Below are 15,601 nucleotides of genomic sequence, written 5' to 3'. Positions count from 1 at the left end.
AAGCAAGTTCTTTTGTTCGGCCGACAATGGCTCCCCAAAGGTGGCGGAGAGGGAAGCAACTCCGGGTACGCATCTTAACTCCTCTTCCGCGCAGCCTCCCCGCCGCCGCCCGCTCTCGGGGAAGAGCGGAGATTTACCGTGTGAATAGGCATATTGAGAACAAAGTGATGGGCACAGTATGAGGTAGATACGTTTTTTCAAACGTGAGTAACTGGCAAGCCGAGGAGGGAGCGCAGCAGCTCAGGGCCGTGCGGCCGTGACATAAAATGAGCAACCTCGTGAGTGTGCGGAGCTGGCTGCGCCGCTCTGAGCGCCTCCGAGGCTGGGACCCACCTTCCACCAACAGCTGGATGTGTTCGACCGCGCAAACGGGGTGCTCGGGGTCCGCTTTCTATGAAGGGAAACCGAAGCGAGCCTTCGCTGTTCTTTTCTGCTTGCAATTATGCTGCTGGACCCCCCCACCGCAAAAAAAAAGTTGTCAAATTCTGATCAAAATGAAAACTTTTACTTAGCAAGAAAGATAAGCAGCAGCAGGAGTTTATGCCTTGTTTCCGTGTATTATCTGTGACATTGGCAGGCCGTCTGTTCATATCCAGCAGCAACTTTTATAAGCTCCTAGTACTGCACACACAGAGATGCTTTGATAATTTAAATAAAATAAGAAATCCTCTTTCAACCGTGCTGAACGGTTCTGTTTGCTAGCTAAATACCTAACCCTTCGACTTGTCTTTCTGTCCCCAGGCACTGCACATTCCCTGACTGGGTCCTGGTGATCCAGGCTTGCTTTGTGAGGAGTCTGCTGTACTTGCCTCATCCCTCTTCCCAGTGCTGGGCACTGCAGCTTTGACCCACTCGATGCAAGGACCACGGGACAATGCTTGGAGCTGAGTGGGAGCTTTGCCAAGTAGCAGCTGCTGCCACACACTCTCAGAAGCTTAGTGAGCTTGAGGCATAGGGACAGCGGTGCTGAAGCCTCGAATGCCTTGCTCCTGATTATGAGGCTGACACAGACCCAGTCCTCCAGCTTACAAGCCACCCGCTTTCCAGGGCTACCTGGCCAAAACCCCGGGCAGGGAGGAGGAGAGCGGCATCCCATTAGCATCCCCTGTGGATGTGGGGCAACTGGTGCCCAGGAGGCGCCCTGATCTCTGGGTAGATCCACTCACAGCAGGTGCTGGAGGCTTCCCTTAACAGGAACGTAGTGATTTTATGGAGCACAGGGGAAGCTCAGCCTGTACCCTGGCATGCTCCTCAGCCCAGTTGAGAAACACTACTGGCTGCTTATTTTCCAAGTGTGTGTTCTGTGAGCACATGCTTTGAAACTGGAGGCATCCAAGGCTCGCTTGATAGTTTGCCTTTGAAAAGGCATACACAGAAAACCATTTTCCCCACCAACATCACTACTCAGAGGGGGAAAAATATATTTCATTGACCCCCCTTGCCCTGTGTACACCCATATGTGCTGTATGTGCACACGAACTCGGAGTCAAAGGCAAGGGGTAGTTTATGTTAGTGCTGGGTTTAGCTCTGCTCTCCCAGAATAAGATAAATGTAAGTGATGAAGAACTCCTGGGGCTGGCTGAACTCATTTTGTATTCAGCACTGCCCGGCCCTTTTCTCTTCCCTTTCTCCCTCTCTTTGTATGTTCAAGCCTACTTGAGTTTCTTTTTTTCTTTTGTAGAAGTTGGTTCTTTTGAAGAGGTTCGAGGCACGCCCTGCCGCAAAGGGAACTTCACGGGAGTCGGAAACACAAGCACACCGGCCTGAAACACTTACTGTACAATAGCAGGAATGTAGAAAGCCTTGAAAATGAATCTGCTTTCTCTAAGAAAGTGTCAAAGCTTTCAGAGGAAAACAAACTGAACTTATCCCCATATCTTTATGCAGATTTTCCCCTGCTCCCCCCTTAGTCTGGTTAAGGGCTGAGGCAACAGCTCGGGGTCAGGCACATATTAGTGTTACAGAAAGATGGGTTACAAAAGGTGTGGGGGGAGAACAGACCTGCAAAAAGCCTCCTCTATCATTATGGCCAGAGACATTTTCAAAGCACACAAAGCACACGGGTCAGCCCTCAGCTTAATTGTGCTCAACAATCTAATTGCTCATTCAATCCCATTTAGAGATCAGCAGGCTGCTCTGTCGGCACCATTACCCCTTAGGAAGTGTTTTATTCTCCCTCTTCCTTTGCCCCACTTTCTCCACTTGTTCTCTCATTTCCTCCCTTCATTTTGAAAAGCGGGGAACCCGCTCCTTGCCTCCCCTGGCCTTTGATCTGGTCTTCAGGCAGTTAAATGCACAAGTAGACAAACTTGTGTCACTCACCGAGGTCAGGTAATCCTCACTGAATCTCAACCACCACCTGCCCAGGCCTCCAGCAAGAGGAGGGAAGGTCCATTCCTGCCTACCTCATAACTGACCTACACCCTGGATGACAAACCCCATCACCCCATCTAAAAGCTACAACAGTGAGCTATCACAGACACATACAGACCCATGCACAGCCTAATAGTTTTCAGTGTCATCAACCGCACCATCAGAATATTCACCCAAATAAAGTATTCATATTTACATTATTTAGAGCAGGTGAGGTTAAAGCAGAGGAGGGTCCAGCAGCAAGTCTTTCTTAAGACTCCTTCTGTGCTCAGTGCCTGATGCTTTACTGTCAAGTATGTTCTAAATACACGTGAGAAGTGCCAACCACAAGGAATGCAAAAGCCCAGGTACTTGGAACATCACAATGGACTCGAGCATTAGTGAAACCTGCCCCCTTTCCACCCATGAATAACCAGGACCACCATGCTGCTGAAGCAGATGTGCCCCCATTTCTGCAGAGCAATGTTCCTGGGCACATCATTCCGACTACCCAACGTCACTCACTTTGACTTTTTGAGGGTCTATACAACCAACTCCCATTTCCTGGCGATGGTTAGCCGCATGAAGACCCAGCACAGACCTGCACACTGAGGCTAACCCAGCAGACACTTTCTGCTCTGTACAGTTAATTCTAGCACAAGTACTCCCACTGCCTCCAAGAGAAAGGCAAAGCACTCCTGTAACAATACTTGCCCACCTCCTGGGGTCATTGTAAGGCATAATTAATTCAGTTTTGTAATATATTTGGAAATCTTATCTATGGAATTTATACCTACATACACTTTGCCCTTTTATTTAAATGGCTGAAACTGTTTCTGAGAATTGAATTTATGCTCATAATGGAAAAATAAGACCCTTCATATTCAAGGAAGCATCACTAATAACAATATCATTTAGTCACTTTATTTTAAGCACTTTCTTGCTTTTCCACTCAGCTTGGAAAGGAGTTTCTACTAAAATTGCCAAATACCTCAGTCCCACAGAGCTCTGGCAAGCTGAGACACTACTCAGCTGCAGGACACTTGCAACAACAGGCCTCCAGAAAACCAAATGCAAACCACCAAAACCACCACGCAGGGGTTTGCTGGGCTGTCACCATGGTCTGGTAAGCACTGCCCTGGTCCCAGGCAATCACAGAGCATGCTTTGGCAGGCAGCAAACAGTTTCGTCCTGTACTGAACTTGGGAGCTCTGATCGCAGGGGCACAGAGGTTTGCATTTGCTTGGCTACTGCTTCTGACAGAAACTGTAACCACAAGAGCTGGAAACGGCTTAGGCAGGCAGCTTTTAGGATCTGCATTACCAAGTATACCCCAGAGCTAAGCTCTTGGGGAAAGAAGAACTAGTTAATGACTTAAAAATAATTATACCCTGCACAGAATTGGAAGCTTTTGCTTGCAGTTCAGAACTACTTTAATGCAATGGAAACACTGGTATCAGACCCAAGGGACCTGTGTCAGAGGCTTTATACCTTCTGTATCCGCCAGCCACTATTGTCTTCTAATAGCGATGTTAAATGAGCAACTCTTTAAATGAGCAACAACAGAACACTACTGTCCCTCCTTAAAAGGTGCTTTAAAACCAAGAGTTGACCAGCATGCTTTCATTAGGCTGTTGCTTAATACATTTTACTGATACAAATCACTTAACCAAGAAAATGACCAGTGCCATCAACAGTTTTACAGCACAAGAGCAACACTTCATCTGGTTTAACATCGGAGAATTGATCATCCATCCATCCATCCATCCATCCATCCATCCATCCATCCATCCATCCACTAAGACAATACATTCCCTTCAAATCATATATGGTCACCTCCACTTGTTCCCAACGTCTCTTGCTCAAGATCTCGGGGAGTGTAAGTACTCCAGATTTCTAAGCATGTAGAATTGCTGGTACTAGATTTTGTCTTTTCTAGTCATAAAGTATAAACTAAAAGATTAGGTTGCAGACTCTTTGTGGCACAGTAGTAACATATTTCAGTGGACAAGTGGGAAAAAACCAACAGCTGACAAGTAAGCAAGAGGAAAACAGGAAAAAATCTGACATTTTAAACTGTCTGCATTGACTCTCAACAACAGCACTACTAGAGCAGTAACCTGGGAGCATGGGGGGGTGCTTCAATTGTACTGGGCGTTTAACATCGTGTTCTTACATCCATAACCTACAAACCTCTTGGCAATCAGGCAGCCCTGAAGGTTTCTTAGCAGTGGAAATGCCAGCCTGGAATTTGAACCTTTGCTGGTCTCCTGAGGAGAGATGGCCTCTACAGTGCAAAGAGTAAATATTTACAGTTGCAGAAGCCAAAACAATGCAGAGAACAGCGGTCCTAAGGGGAGAAACACAAGTGAATGGACCCAGCCTGGTGCTGATGTGCACCTGCCATCCAATCCCCAGAGCGGGCAGTACTTCCCCACGGAAGAAACGCCTGTCAGCCAAGAAAAAATATACTACCTTGCCATGCACAGGAAATCCTTCTATTTAATCCCTGATGGTAAAGAGCACAAGGACTTCTAGGAACACTCAATTTCCAGCACAACACAGAACCAATTGAACTTTCAGGAACTGTGCCTGTGAAAGGCTGTGAAAAGCAAACCCCTCCGAGGACATCTTCATCTGGCCTGCTACCTTGTAAATTAGGATGTTTTAAGAAATTCTGAAAACTTGTTAAGAAAGTAGAACCCGAGTAATTCCTTTTCTCCTTTGTTTTGTTTGTAGTGCCTGCTACAGGTGTCCTCTTTGGCTGTGTTCAGAGGCAACGGGTGCTCAGTTGCAGTGCTGTAACTCTTTGGAAGCAGCCCTCTGCAGCAGCAGACTTGCTAAACCCTGCCTGTGGCACGATCTGTACCCCTGGCATACCCCCAAGCTGCAGGATGTGATTGCTCCGGAGCTGGAGAGAGACTTGCTATAGACTAAGCATTTCTATTTACTGTGCAAGCAGATTGTCTTGAGCTCCATGAAAGTTTTAGGAATTTCCACAGGGTGAAGCCTAATGTTCACCTTCAGTGTGCAAGGGATACGCTAAGGCAGGAAGCGAGATTAGAGACAGCTGAGGGCCTGCAGAGGCCAGGAACCCCCGTTTTCACTAACCTGACTGTACAGCTCTCACAGTGCATGTGACATCCCTTGTGTGCGTTGCACAAGTGTTCCGTTTCAGCACCCAAGCACTCGGCTTTGGCAGGAGGAATGGCAGAAGCAGTCACCATCCCACCTCCCTCATTTACGAGCACAAAACCCCACCTCTTGCTTCAGCACAGCTGCTGCATCCATGCCACTAGACATTAGTTTTGAGGCAGACCTGTGTGCATTTGCATCCCAGTGAGAGCATGAGGAGACCACGTCTTGCCTCGAAGGCAGCATGCAAGCAACATCCAGCAAGAGCTGCTTTGCTAAACAAGATCCTGGTGTCTCCGGTGGTCCCTCCATGCCTGCTGCAGGCTGCGGCATGGGCAAACATGAATCTCTTTCACAGCAAGACAGGTCTGCCTTGGTCAGGGCACCCGCTTCAACGGGCCTGGAGGTTTGCAGCGCCCAGGACGTGCACCATCAGATGCGCCCCCAGCCCCCTGCCCTGGTGAGACAGTGGTGAAGCCCACCGGCCCGTCCCCGTTCTCCCCCTTTCCCCGAGCCCCTCGGGTGGGGTGTGCGCCCCGGGGCTGCCCCTCTGCCGGCAACAGGTTGAATATTGTAGGTGTCGGCGATTAAAGTGTCGCCGGCACAATGGCGGTCTGTGTCCCATTCGCCACGCCCGGGCTCCTCTTTGGAAAGTGCACACAAGAGGTGACACGGCGCTGGCCCCCGCCATTATCCCGGCGGCATAGCGGCGCGGCCCGACCCGTCTCCCGGGAAATGGGGCTCCCCCGGCCGCCACGGGACCACCGTGGCCGCGCACGGCTCCACGCGAACCGCCTGAATGCATCGACCCCGCAACAACGGCTGCTCCCTCAATGCCTCTCCCCTTCAGCGGCTCCCCTCGACGGCCGCACCCTGAGGGCAGATGGGGAGTTCTTGGCGGGGGACAGCCGAGAAGCCGACGGGACAAGGAGCCCCAGTCCCCCTGAGCTGGACTCGAGCGCCGGAGCGACCGCGCGGGAGCCTGAGGCGGTGCCGCAGCGCCACCATCCGGGCGGCAGCGGGCAGAGCAGGCCCGCCGCTCCCCCCGCCAAAATCAACCTCTCTGCTGCCCCCGCGCAGCTGAGGGTTAACGATGGCTGCCGGGCCCCGCCGGCTGAACCCCGGCTTCCTCCCTCCGTTTCCCTTCCCTCCCTACGGCGAGTGCAGCTCACCTGTGCGAGGTCGTCAGCACCTGTCAGGAGCCACGTGAAGCTACCAGCGAGTAAGAGCGGTGGTCAGCCGAGACAGCAGATGTGTGAGGCACAGAGCAAGCAGTAAGTTCAAACCAGGCTAACAGAGAAGGGCAGATTTGGTTCCTCCAAGTCTGTTTGACATTAAAAAAAGCACTGAACCAAACAGCACTGTTTGAGAATTAACCAGAATAAAGCCAAAACTCTCCATCAGGGGAAAACCCAGCCAGGTGTAGATAGAAGTTTGCTGTACTGGGGGATTCTGACTACAGCAGCTGAGTCACCAGGGCCACCAGCAGGGGTTTTCCCAGCTTTTCCCCCTTTTTTGGCCACCATTCACTCAGGAAGGACTGTGGGGCACTGAATGGAGACCTGTGCAAAACCACTGCACCTGCTGGTTCATTATATGGCCAGGTTAATTTTATTATTACGCCAGCAGATCACTATATGTCATGGGTAACAGCCCATGTAAGTTTGAGAAGGAGAGCTTTTTGCATGTGTCAATATTTATGGAAGAAATATTATGGGAATAAGTTTTCTCTTTCAAAGAACTCATATAATATATAACAGGCCTAATATGCACATGAATAGGCCTACATTTGCCAGATGATACAACAAGCCTTTAAAACTGAAGATAACAGTGGTATTTATTGGAGACAGTAAATATGTCTTTCAAACATCAGATTTCCAGGTATATCAGCTCTACAGCTACCTATCTTCCACCTTGATGCAGGAAAAACAAACCTCCCTGTGCCCCACATCAGCTACCCCTTCTGTACTGTGTAGAGAGTCTAACAGGATTATTTTCTATCATATAAAGTGTTTCAGGAGATTGTGTTTTGTCAGAGCAGGGGAAGAGAACAAAACTTCACCTGTGATCTCCGACACCTGCAGAGATGTAAAACCGGTTCAAGCAACAGCAGAGATTACTCAGAAAGGCCTGTAAAAGTTAGAGCAAGACAAACCATTCCTGTGTTGCCTGAACAGTATTTCATAAAGAAACATGCTTTTCTGTTACACTACATCAATTTCTCCCTGTGTTCACTGTCATTCCATAGAGACTGTGCCTTAAAAACGTGTCAGATAGCAGGAGTAGCAAGTAACCGCATTATTAGCTTTGTTCACAGTATTTGCTTTCTTCCTCCTGTTCCCCCGTGTGTAAGCAAAAGAATTAATTAGTAACAACATGGGTCAGCTGTGATTACTCTTGCTGTGGTCCACAGTGAATATTCATACGCAGGCAATATTCAAAACCAAACAAGACCTCCCCATTGTGTGTGTGAAGAGGCATGTCCCTGGCCAGTGGGGGAGAGGGGCGAGCTTACCAGCGGTGGCAGGCCTACAATGCACTCACAGAGCTGCCCACCTCCCACCCTGCTCTTTATTTCTTTCCTGGCACTTGGCAGGGACACAATCTGGACTGGCAGAGCAAGTCAAATATAACACAAACAGCCCGTGAGAAGGGTTGATTTGTTTTTCCCAGCTGTGCTTTGTAATGTCTAGCAGTCATATAACACCACCTTCATACCAGGCTCCCTTACCACAGCATCTTCTGGGTGCCGAAAGGAGAGTCCCTCTGTGTTTGAGTAAGGGGAATAAAAGACACCTCTGAGCCTTTCTTTCAGTGCCAACCAAGGTTAAGATTCAAGGTGGGGCAATTTTCTATTCAGAGAATTTGTGGCTACTCCATCCCTGGCAGTGTTCAAGGCCAGGGTTTTGAGCAACCTGGTCTAGTGGAAGGTGTCCCTGCCCATGGCAGGGGGGTCATTAAGGTCCCTTCCAACCCAAACCATTCTATGATATGATAAGAGGCTGGTTTACATGGATGTTTGCAGAGAGGGCTTTGATACACCTGATGATGTGCCCCACACACAGTCAAGAGAGCTAGCAAGAAAGCCTGAGTAGTTAGAAGGGACTGCTGAGAAGGAAAGGTCTGCTTTCAACCTCCCTGGCTTGCTACATTTCCCAGTGATGTCCCATTGATGGTCATGTACCAGTGTGGGAGACTGGGACACTGCACCCCCCTATAGCAATGGTACTGCCACACCCCTGCAGGGAGGGGAAAGGCAGGCAAAGCTCTGCTGTCCTGGTGGGCAACCAGATGTGAACCCCCAAATCAGTGTGGGAGCATCTTTGCCCTGAAAATAAGCACCCCTTCCCTCTCTTTTCCTGCTCTCCATGGCCTCCACTGACTCCGGTGCTGAGGGTCAAATGGAGGTGGAAGTGGAAGGAGCTGAAACAGAACTGGGGGAGCCCAGCTACAGAGCACTCACCTGGTGGGCTGTAATATACAGCCCACATACAGGAATGTGTAAAGAAATCTGTGTGGTACTCCTGGGCAGCAGCTATACCTGAGCAGCCAGTTTGCACACCTTGTGAGGCTGGACTGGCTGTGGCATGGAGGAGGAGAGCAATGCTCGGAAGCACCTGTAGCTCCGTGGTTACTAGAGGAGCTAAATGACTGTCTCCTACAGACATGCAAGTGCACCCCCCCCCTCCAAGTCAATTAATGGGTTTGCCTTCAGCTCTTTATTTTGATTTGGGAAGGGGAAGTCTTATAATGGCTGATAGCTGGATTTGAAAATAAAGCTGTTTGTTGTTAATGTTTGCTTTGGTGCTCTGCAGCAGTCCCGTATCCCATGTAGTGTTGGCGCATCACCCACTTGCAACATCAAAACAAATGGCCTTACTAGTGCTGGTAGAATTATCTCCAGGACCACTGAGCTGTCATGTCGTGGGGAGGGGGTGTCATGTGCTTGCTCGGTTGCAGGTAGCTTTCATTTCCCACTGGTGTGGTAGTTATGGATCCCTGGAATTTGTATTGGGGCTCATATGGCCACTGCGCTTGTTCACATATGCCCTGCTTTGGGCAGCACTGCCAGCACCTCTGGGAAAAGCTCACTGCTGTGGGAGGCTAACCAGGCATGCAAAGGTCTCCTGCCCTGATACATGGCACTCTCCAACTGCTGGTGGGCTCACACACCACTTCTGGAGGGGCTAGGGAGAAATGTGTCATCTACATTCCCATCTCTGTAGACCTGCTTATGAGCCTCAGGTAGGTATGTAACAGCCCCTGCTGCAGTTTTTAAGGGGCCAAGGCTGATCTGAAACGACTGCTGGGGCAGATGGAGCAGTGTTGAAAGTGTATCTCTGGCCTGTGAACAGGACAACCCTTGCCTCTTCCCACTGCCAACCCATCGGGCAGTGCAACCCTCTCTTGGCTCTCTGCTTGCCTCTCTTGCCCCACTATCTTCAAAGTCTTTGTCTTGAGCATTCAGGGCAGAAAGATTTATTCTTCTCCACAGAGCAGCGAACTGGTTCTGTTATGCTGAATTCTTGTTTCTATTTCAAATTTCCTGCATGACCTGGAGCACAGTAGTTAATGACTTGACCGTTCAGTTTTCCAGCTGTAATACTTTCCTTCTTTCTGACGAATTTTACAGAAATAAATACTGTAGTACACACAAAGTGTCATGCCACTGTGAGGAACGGAATGGGGGGGGGGGGCAGATTTTGTAAGTCTTGAAAGATAGAAAATTTATAATTATACGTCTTGAAAGGTAATTTTTTTTTTTTTTAATGAAACTCATGGCTCCTGTAATGTGGGGCATTGGTACAGTTTTTTGGTTAGAAATTCATTAGCCTGTGAATCACTTTGCCTGCGCTGACCATCCTTTGGTGGATTCTATTTCTGACCTCATGCCTGCAGTGAGACATGACAAGCTGATATGTTGTGATGGTGCATTTGCAGTTGCCCACTGGTCTTGATGTGACACACGAGTGTGTGTTCATGTTCTAGTGTTTATCAAAAACTTTGTCTGTGACCCATACTGAGGAGCAGATAGTTGATTTATTCCAAAACAGCTCTGCAGTGAAGAGGAAACATGGGTATTGGGACTGAGATTTAAATTGGTAAAGCAGGGCTGTGTAGGCTATTGATGCCTTTGTTGTTTCAGAGGCTCTATTTTGTTTATTTTTTTTATTACCTACACCCAGGAGCATGCACACAGCAAGCTGGTTTACTTTTCATGTCATCACATTTGTGCAGATTTGAGAAATTAAACTTAAAAGGGGTATTAACCTTGAGTATGCCCTATTGACCCTACTACAATGAGTGTTCACAGAAAGGCCAGCTTCACGTTCTCATCACTTCATAGCATCCTACATGAGGGATAAAAATAGATCCCTAAAAATGTGATCTATTTAGGGGAACAATACTAGCGTGTAGTTTTGGGAGGACAGGAGGGAAACCCAAGAGGCCGGCTCTGGCTATGCTGCAACTGATGAGTCAGTGACAGCTACAATCACAGCTACAGTAATTCACTTGATTGGGGCAGCAGGACTATTTATTGTCTCCAGGTATTTCACTGTCGGTCAACAGAAACAGCTTAATAAGTGATTCTTTGGAATGGGATAAGTAAGTTTTCTTCCACTGCTTGCTTTCTGTTTGTAGCTGGTGCATCAAAATGTATGACTGGAACTGCCAGGCAAATAACTCATGTTTACATACAGCTGGCTTGTATTTCCAGTGGAGCTACAGCAGTAGACATACTTGACGGTCTTTAACACCATTACTTCACTGGATTTTTATTTAAAGAAAGGGAAGCACCACATAGGTTTCACCTTTATGTACTCTGTTATAGAGAGAAAATACATAATACATGTAAAACCTTGGAGGTTTAGAGAGGTGTGTCTGTGAGTAAGTGACAGGGACAATGCCAGACATCTGATGAATGACATCTGATGCTAGCAAGACAGCTCTTCCCAAGAGGTCATGACTACTTTACAGATCAGGGGTAGCCTAAAACTAGGACCCTGATTATGCAAACATCTCTGTGACTAAGGGAACCCCTACTAGATCCCCTGTAATGTGCATAAGGGCTTGTAGGGTCAGTGCCTCAGTTTGCCACAGCTCTGCCTCAGAAAATAAGCAGAGCTTGTCTCTTGGCTGAAATTTTATGAAATAATAAAAGTAGCCTGATTATAAAAGCTTCTAGCACCCTGTTGCTAGGCACTTAGTACCCACTGACATACAAGCCTACTGGCATTACTGCACTAGGAAACTTTAAAGTTTAACCTCAAGTCACTTTCAATAATCTAACTTCCTTTAAGATTTTTAAGTTATCTGGATTCAGATATAATTTTTTTTTAACATAGCAATGAGCTGAGGACTCCTTCCAATGTATTTCTGAAACTATAAAATGAAATCCCCTGAATGCCTGCTAAGCTTGACAGAAAACTGTAAGATGTCATTGTGAATGAAATATACCGAAGGTAAAGAGCCAGAACGAAAGATAAACTGTTTGTCTTTAAGTTTGTCTGTTAAAGACAAACTCTGGATGCTGCAAGTTAAATCATCATGGCTGATGATATTGGAGGCTTACTAATGACTAGGCCATTAAGTTTAACACGGGTCGGAGCAATCCCAGGCACAGCTACAGGCTGGGCAGAGGAGAGATTCAGAGCAGCCCTGTAGAGAAGGACTTGGGGGTGTTGGTTGATGAGAAAATGAACATGAGCCGGCTTCAGTGTGCTCTCACAGCCCAGAAAGCCAACTGTATCCTGGGCTGCATCAAAAGGAGCATGATGTGGGAAGGAATGGGAAGATTCAGTTCATGAACAATTGGCTACGAGACTGGTGCTACAGGCAGGGCTTTGGATTCTTTGATAATGGCTGGTTTTATAGGGCACCAGTCTGGACAATGTCAAGTGAGAAAGGTTTGTCTCACAGAAGCAAAAGGATGCTGGGGCACGAATTAGCAGGGCTCATTTGGAGAGCTTTAAACTAGATTCGAAGGGGGATGGGGTTGTAGCTGGGCTTGCCCCAGTGGGGCAGCGCTCCAGAATTAATGAAGACTGGGAGGCCTCCTATAATCCTAGGGTGAAATCGGTGTGCTCAGCTCGCTCCCTGAAATGTCTGTACACCAATGCGTGCAGCATGGGAAATAAACAGGAGGAGTTAGAAACCTGTGTTAAGTCAGGAGACTATGATCTGGTGGCAATTACAGAGACGTGGTGGGACAGCTCACATGACTGGAATATAGTCATGGAGGGCTATGTCCTTTTCAGGAAAGACAGGCCAGCCAGGAGGGGTGGTGGGGTTGCTCTTTATGTGCGGGAGGAACTACAATGCACCGAGTTCTGTCCGGGGACAGATGATGAGCGAGTTGAGAGTCTGTGGGTGAGAATTAAGGGGCAGGCTGGCAGGGGCGATACTGTTGTAGGTGTCTGTTACAGACCCCCGGATCAGGGTGAGGAAGTTGACGAGGCCTTCTACAGGCAGCTGAGAGCGGCCTCACAGTCACAGGCCGTGGTCGTCGTGGGGGATTTTAACTTCCCTGATGTTTGCTGGAAGGACCACTCGGCAACCCAGCCACAGTCCAGGAGGTTCCTCCAGTGTATGGATGATAACTTCCTCCTGCAAATGGTGGATGAGCCAACCAGGAGAGGAGCGCTGCTGGATCTCATCCTCACTAACAAGGAGGATCTGGTTGAAGCAGTAACGGTTGAGGGCTGCCTTGGTTGCAGCGACCACGAGATGGTGAAGTTCAGGATCTTGTGTGGTAGGACTAGTAGAATACCAAGTAGAATTGCAACCCTGGACTTTAGCAGGGCAAACTTTGGCCTTTTCAAGCAATTGCTAGGGGAAATCCCATGGGCAAGGCTGCTTGAAGGAAAAGGGGCCCAAGATAGTTGGTTGATATTCAAGGACTGCTTTTTCCGTGCTCAAGATCGGAGCATCCCGACACGTAGGAAGTCAAGGAAGAGGGCCAAGAGACCTGCGTGGCTAAATAGGGAATTGCTGGGTATGCTCAAGTGGAAGAGGAGAGTTTATAGGTCATGGAAGGAGGTGCTGGCCACTTGGGAGGAATATAAGGCTGCTGCTAGGGGATGTAGGAAGGCAGCTAGGAGGACTAAGGCATCCTTAGAATTAAACCTGGCAAGAAGGGTCAAGGACAGCAAAAAGAGCTTTTTCAAGTACATGGCAGACAAAACTAACACCAGAGGCAATGTAGGCCCACTGATGAACGGGATGGGTGCCCTGGTGACAGAAGATGCAGAGATGGCAGAGTTACTGAATGCCTTCTTTGTCTCTGTCTACTCTGCTGCAGGCAGTCCTGAAGAGCCCTGTACCCCAGAGACCTTAGATGAAGTCAGGTCGACGGAACGGTTTGCCTTAGTCGATGAGGAATGGGTTAGAGACCAGTTGAGCAATCTGGACATCCATAAATCCATGGGTCCAGATAGGATGCACCCGAGGGTGCTGAGGGAACTGGCGGAAGTCATTGCTAGACCACTCGCCATCATCTTTACCAAGTCTTGGGAAACGGGAGAGGTGCCTGAGGACTGGAGGAAAGCGAATGTCACTCCAGTCTTCAAAAAGGGCAAGAAGGAGGACCCAGGTAACTATAGACCGGTCAGCCTCACCTCCATCCCTGGGAAAGTGATGGAACACCTTGTCCTTGGTGCCATCTTAAGGCATATCAAGGATAAGAGGGTTATGAGGGGCAGTCAACATGGCTTCACCAGGGGGAAATCATGTTTGACCAATCTCTTAGCCTTTTATGAGGAAATAACACGGTGGATGGATGATGGCAGAGCGGTGGATGTGGTCTACCTTGACTTCAGCAAAGCATTTGACACAGTCTCCCACAGCATCCTCACAGCTAAATTGAGGAAGTGTGGTCTGGATGATTAGGTAGTGAGGTGGACTGTGAACTGGCTGAAGGAGAGAAGCCAGAGAGTTGTAGTCTATGGGGCGGAGTCTAGTTGGAGGCCTGTAACTAGTGGAGTGCCTCAAGGGTCAGTACTGGGACCGGTATTATTTAATATATTCATCAATGATTTAGATGAGGGAATTGAGTGTACTATCAGCAAGTTTGCTGATGACACTAAGCTGGGAGGAGTGGCTGACACGCCAGAAGGCTGTGCTGCCATCCAGCGAGACCTGGACAGGCTGGAGAGTTGGGCAGGGAATAACTGGATGAAATATAACAAGGGAAAGTATAGAGTCCTGCATCTGGGCAGGAACAACCCCAGGTTCCAGTATAGGTTGGGGAACGACCTGCTAGAGAGCAGTGTAGGGGAGAGGGACCTGGGGGTCCTAGTGGACGACAGGATGACCATGAGCCAACACTGTGCCCTTGTGGCTAAGAAGGCCAATGGCATCCTGGGGTGTATTAGAAGGGGGGTGGTTAGTAGGCCGAGAGAGGTCCTCCTTCCCCTCTACTCTGCCCTGGTGAGACCCCATCTGGAATATTGTGTCCAGTTCTGGGCCCCTCAGTTCAAGAAGGACAGGGAGCTGCTGGAGAGAGTCCAGCGCAGGGCAACGAAGATGATTAAGGGAGTGGAGCATCTCCCTTATGAGGAAAGACTGAGGGAGCTGGGTCTCTATAGTTTGGAGAAGAGGAGACTGAGGGGTGACCTTATAAGTGTCTATAAATATATAAAGGGGGAGTGTCACGAGGATGGAGCCAGGCTCTACTCAGTGGCAAACAATGATAGGACAAGGGGTAATGGGTGCAAACTGGAACACAAGAGGTTCCACTTAAACTTGAGAAGAAACTTCTTCTCAGTGAGGGTGACGGAACACTGGAACAGGCTGCCCAGGGAGGTTGTGGAGTCTCCTTCCCTGGAGACATTCAAAGCCCGCCTGGACACATTCCTGTATAACATTATCTAGGTGTTCCTGCTCCGGCAGGGGGATTGGACTAGATGATCTTTCGAGGTCCCTTCCAATCTCTAGCATACTGTGATACTGTGACCAGCAGGTCGAAGGAGGTGATCCTGCCCCTCTACTCTGCTCTTGTGAGACCTCACTTGGAGTATTGTGTGCAGTTCTGGTGTCCTCAACATAAAAAGGACATGGAACTGTTGGAACAAGTCCAGAGAAGGGCCACGAGGATGATCAGGGAACTGGAGCA

At 48.7% G+C, this 15,601-nt stretch overlaps 1 long non-coding RNA gene across 1 annotated transcript; it reads right to left on the bottom strand.

The window, feature by feature from the left end:
• Positions 1-7,288: 7,288 nt before the first annotated feature.
• LOC134173454 (uncharacterized) lies at positions 7,289-9,095 on the bottom strand. The gene is made up of 3 exons (XR_009968262.1): positions 8,951-9,095; positions 8,195-8,253; positions 7,289-7,617 (listed from the first exon to the last, which is right to left on the bottom strand). It is a non-coding gene; the product is annotated as an uncharacterized LOC134173454 (long non-coding RNA).
• Positions 9,096-15,601: the final 6,506 nt, after the last annotated feature.

The sequence above is a fragment of the Pezoporus occidentalis genome, unplaced genomic scaffold, assembly GCF_034315485.1.
Source record: "Pezoporus occidentalis ecotype Australia unplaced genomic scaffold, CSIRO_AGI_Poc_V1 ctg53, whole genome shotgun sequence".
NCBI classification, from domain to species: domain Eukaryota; kingdom Metazoa; phylum Chordata; class Aves; order Psittaciformes; family Psittacidae; genus Pezoporus; species Pezoporus occidentalis.
Note: the sequence above shows the minus strand (reverse complement) of the source record. Positions and strands in the feature narration are given on the sequence as shown.